We start from the raw sequence: 5,923 nt of genomic DNA, 5'->3' as shown, positions 1-5,923 counted from the left end.
ACGTTGTGAAGAATGGGTATTCCAGAACACTTAATGGTGCTCATGAGGAACATGTACAAGAAGCAGTTATTCAAACTGGACCAGGGGATGCTGAAACATTTAAAGTAAGGAAAGGTGTGCACCAGGGTTGTATCATTTCACTATCTTTATTCAATCTGTATGCTGAGCAAATAATCTGAGAAGCTGGATTATATGAAGAAAAATGGGGCATCAGGATTGGAGGAAGGCCCATTGACAACCTGAGATAGGCAAATGAGACAGCTTTGCTGGATGTGAAGAGGATAGGAAATACTGAAGTAAATCAAAGATTACAGCCTTCAGTATGGATTCTACCTCAATGTAATGTTGAGTTGTTTCCAATACATAGCAACCCTGTCCAGGATTTCTGAGGATTGGCTGGTGAGTTTGAACTACCAATCTGTGATTAGCAATTCAGTGCTAATCCTACAGTGCCACACCAGAATTCCACCTCAATATAAAGAAAACAAAAATTCTCACAAGTGGACCAATAAATAGCATCATGATACAAGAAGAAATGACTGAAACTGTCAAAGATTTCATTTTGCTTGGATCCAAAATCAACCCTTAGGGAAGCTGCAATCATGAAATCAAATTATTCATTAGGCAAATCTGTTGCAAAAGATCTCTTTAAAGTGTTCAAGAGCAAAGATACCATTTTGAGGACTAAGGTGTGCCTGACCTAAGCCATGTATTCCCCCCCCCCCCCCATTTATTTATTTTAAAATTTTTATTGTGAATTGAGTGAAAGTTTACAGGGAAGATCATCAGTTTCACATTCAACAAATCATATAATTTGTTTCATGACAATGATTATAATCCCCTCCATGTACCATCAGTTAACAGTATTTCTCTCTATTCATTTTAGCTCTCTCTCTCTCTCCCTTTTTTTGTTTTTTTTTTTTTTTTGTTTTTTAACCCCCCCTCTTTTTCCCCCTTTCCCCCCTTTTTTTGTTTTTTTTTTTTTTTTGTTTTTTTTTTTTAAACCCTTAGGCATATATAATCATTTACACCACCAAAGGACACATTCTGTAAGCCTGCCTTCTGGCCACCAGCTCTCAGTCTCTCTCTACATGATACTAGAGTCTTCAGCTGCTCCCTCTCTCTATGTCCCCATCTCTGCCTCCGTCTCTGGTGTTGCTGCTTCTCTGGATTAGGTCTTGCATTCTGCTTGTACTCTTCTCCCTTGATGGTCCTAGGGTCCTCTGCTTCTGAACTGTAAGATTAACTACTCCCCCTATACACTGCAGACGCTCTGCAAGAGGCCTATTTCACTGGGCAAGTTGTAGAACCCCTTCTAGGTATTCCAATCAGTTATAGGTTGAAGACAGGCGTATAAGCTTTCTGTAATCAGGTTTCCCAATATTCCTTTATATGCACTCAAATGTCTATTTTACAATAGTAGGCAAGGCCATATATTTTTGATTGTCTCATATGTGAGTGAAAATTGGACAATGAATAAGAAAGACCAAAGAAGAATCAATGCATATGAATTATGGTATGATGAACAATAGTGAAAGTACCATGGATTGCTGGAAGAACAAACAAATCTGTGTTTGAAGAAGTACAGCCAGAATGCTCCTTAGAACATGTTACCAGGAGGGGCCTGTTCATAGAGAAGGATATCATACTTGGTAAAATGGAGGGTCGGTGAAAAAGAGGAAGACTCTCAATATAAATGATTGATACAGTGGCTGCAAAATGGGGTCAAACATTACAATAATTGTGAAGATGGTGGAAGTCCAGGTAGTGTTTCTTCTGTTGTGTATAGAATTTCTGTGAGTCGGAACTGATTCAATGGCACCTAACAACAAGTTGTTGGTAGATGCCATTGAGTTGGTTCCTACTGAGTTGGTTCCTCCTCACAGGGGCCTTGTATAGGTTTCCTGAGGATTGCCTGGTGTGTTTGATCTGCTGACATTTTGGTTTGCAGTCCAGTGCTTATAGTGCAGGGCCATACCATGAATGTATCTATGTATCTATATCCATATATATCCATATGTATACACACACGTGTGTGTATATATAGTATGTATATACATAAGTTGTGTGTATATGCATAAGTTGTAACCAAAACAACCAGGATGAAGTCAGCCAAATACTGCATACAACTATTCTTTCCTTCTAATTAATCAAATAAATGGATATTACAGAAAAACAAAACTCATATTCACAGTTTGGTTGTGGGTTTTATGCGACAGGATGGTTAATTAAAACTACTGCACATTCTGGTACATTCGGGTATGCAGTTTATGATTGTGAAAAGGTCACATCGTTGAAAATAAAGTTCAATACGCCTCCTGCATTTAGCTAAATAATCACAGAGGATGTTTAAAAATAATTTCTCTTCCTCTCCTCCAAGCAGCTTTTCTTCTCTTCCTGGTTCACTCATGATGGTCCTCTATGCTATCTCTCTTCCTCAAGGTGACTGTCCTCTTGTGGACCCTACAAATGCCTCAGGACAGTTACTTGAGGGTTTCAGGGGAAAATGGGTTCTGGCAAAAACAAAGAAAAATTGCAATCTTGGGAAAATGACATGCTGGTGTTGAAATATTCTCCATTGAGTATCTGCAACCCTGATATTTCAGGTAAATGTGAGAAACACAATGGACAAGATCTCTAAAATTAGACAGAACTGCAGCTAACTTCTATCCTCCACCCATCTAATGGATTGAACCTAACTTTTATATGATGTTTACAAAGTGAATCATAGGTCAAGAGAAGCCTGAGCCTTTGCATGCTACCAGTATCTGTCTATCCCATTTGTGTGTATGTATACATACCCATTTCCAAAAAACATTCACTTTGCTTTACTCTTCTAATGTTTTACTTTGTGTAGGTTCATACTTTTAAATCAGAATTTCTATTCTATATTTTAAAGTATGTGTGAATATTTTGTTCCAATTCTTTCTGGTGTTTTGTGGATTAATAACATCTGGTTTATATGGTTTTTGTCAAGTTCTGTCAAGCCAGTTCTGACTCACAGCAACCCTGTACAGGGTTTCAGAGATGTGGCTGGTGGGTTTGAACTGCCAACCTTGTGGTTAGCAGGTCACACTTATCCTCCAGTGGCACACCAGGACTTAACAAAATGTTAAGGGAGACCTTAAAGTATCAGCTGCAGACAACGAAGAACTTATCATGACATGCTTTTCCTTCCATTGTCTCTGTATGCTGTGAAAGTTTTCTAGTCTTAGCGATGTTAAAATATATGATACAACAATATAAAAAGAACAAGAGCAAATACTAGCGTGCCAGGGTCTTATATCTCAGAGGTCTACTGGTATTTTTATTATCTAACATTTCCTATTTGCATTGGCTTTAGCAAGGGGTAAGAGTCAATCCTTAACAACTGCCTGAAAAGTAGAAGGTGCTGGTGGTTGTGTGCCATTAAGTCAGTTCTGACTCATTGAACTCCTTATAGGGTTCCCAGGGGCACTGGTGTGGCACTGGAGGAAAAGCACTGGGATGCTAATTGCAAAGTTGGCAGCTCAAAATCACCAGCTGCTCCTTGGAAACCCTATATAAGGTCATTATGAGTGGAAACTGACTTGACAGCACTTAATACAACATTAAATAGGGTTTCTGAGGTTGTAAAGATGAGTAGAAAACCTCATTTTTTTCTGCGGCTAGTGTGTATGAACTGATGACCTTGAGGTTATCAGTCCAAGGCATAACCCACTGCATTACCAGGGCTCCTTGAATAGTAAGTCGGTAGATAATAAATTGCAAAGAAGTTGTCTGATGAATTGTTGTTAAATTGAAGTGCAGCTGATTAAAATTCTAAAGCTGTATGTTCTTATCCCAGCCCTTTCCCCCCAGTGTTATGAAGGTGGCAGGAGGAGTCATAAATACCTACTCCATTTCCTCATGGAAAACACCATACTGGCATCAGAATGACAACCATTGAATAATAGTATCAATACAAAGGGCTGCCCAGTCAGGATTTATAATAATGACTGTAAAGTATGACTACAAATATAATGGGGTTTATGAATATTTAATAATATTCAGATTCACAAATTGAAAACATCAAAGTAGACAGATTAAATGATTTACCAAAGGTTGCACAACAAATTGGTTTCCAAGCTAAGAATAAATCCTTAACTCTTTTGCATGCATTTTCCTCATCGTATGTTGAATTTAACTACAATAAAAATAAGATTATTAATATTCTCTCAACCATGAATTTTAATTAATTTGCATGTCCACTGATCAGTAAAATAATTGAATGTTTATATTGATGAATCAGGGGCATCATGATACATTGTTGATATTGTTATGTGCCTTCTAGTTGGTTCCAACTCATAGCAACCCTGTATAGGGTTTCTGAGGTGCAGCTGGTGAGTTTTAACCACCAAATTTATAGTTCAAAGCAACCAGGAGGTGGAATTCTTACCCTACAGCACCATACTAGAATTCCTATGATACTATGTTGTTGTTGTAAAGTGCCGTCGAGTCCTTTCAAGTGGAAATTTCCCACCTCAGAAGATTCTGGATGGGGTTCTGGATTCCATCTATGGTCTTAAGCAATGCAGAGGCTCCACAGGAAGCCTCCTTCACTGGGCAAGTGCTGCCCCATTTTAGGTATTCCAGTCAGTTATAGGCAGAAGATGGACTTACAAGCTTTCTATGGTGATGTTTCTGGCTATTCCTTTCTCTTCCCCTCAAGTGTCTATTTTATAATGGTATGCAAGGGAAACCAAGATTCAAAAGTCATTCAAGTATCTCAATATTATTTCCCCCCTTTGACCGATTCAAACAATGTCTCATTCCCCCCAAAAAATGGTCGTAATGGCCGTGTTCAACCATTTCAAGGGGTAGTATATCATCAAGCTCCAAAGGTACTGAATAAAGAAGTCCAAGGTGGGAGGTGGGAGTGGCGGGGGGAGGAATTGGCCCTAGGAACTGGCAGAATACAAATTGAAATCTTTCAAGAAACTAATGCAGCACTGGAGGCTCTGACAGGTTTATATCAAGAAATTTGGATGTCAGCTACTTGGCCAAAGAAAGGAGACACAAAGGAATACAGAAATTATCTAACAATATTATTAATATCACAGGCAAGTAAAATTATGCTGAAGATAATTAAAAATATGTGTGGCATTACATTGACAGGCCGCTGCCAAAAATTCAAGTTGCCTTTAGAAGAGGACTAGGAATGAGCATTATCATTCCTGATGTCAGATAAATTTTGGCTGAAAGCAAAAGATACCAAAATACGTTGTGCCTTATAGACTGTAAAAAGGCATTTGACTGTGTGGATCATAACAAACTATTGATGGATAACATTGTAAAGATTGGATATTGCAGGACACTAAATTGTACTCATTAGGAACCTGTACATAGACTAAGAGGCAGTTGTTTGAAAAGAACAAGGGAATACTGAATGTTTTAAAATCAGGAAAAGTGGGAGGCAGGGATGTGTGCATTCATTATTTTTTATTTATTTATTTTACTTTTTAAAAGGTTTTATTGTGAATTGAGTGATAGTTTACATGGGAGAACATTAGCTTTACATTCATCCTATCGTATTTCATTTCATTGCAATGATTACAGTCCCCTCCATGCATCATCAAACACCCAAAAGGTATACCCCACAAGCCTACCCCCCAGCCATCGACGACCCTTCTCCCTCCCTGAGTCCAGAGTCTCCAGCTGTTCCATCTCTCCATGTCATCGTCACTGCCTCCATCTCTGGTATCACTGCTTCTCTGGATAGGGTCCCACACTCCGCTCTTCTCCCTTGATGGTTCCAGGGACCTCCACTCCTGGAATGCAAAATCAACCACTCCCCTCCTTTTGTTACAAAATGTCTACCTTTACATTTCCAACCCTCACAGTCAGTCCTGATAGCAATTATTCACTAGTGTACCACAAAAGTCTTATCCCCATCTCCTTTCAT

Source organism: Chrysochloris asiatica, unplaced genomic scaffold (assembly GCF_000296735.1).
Source record: "Chrysochloris asiatica unplaced genomic scaffold, ChrAsi1.0 scaffold00122, whole genome shotgun sequence".
Taxonomy (NCBI): Eukaryota; Metazoa; Chordata; class Mammalia; order Afrosoricida; family Chrysochloridae; genus Chrysochloris; species Chrysochloris asiatica.
This window is presented reverse-complemented; position numbering follows the sequence as displayed.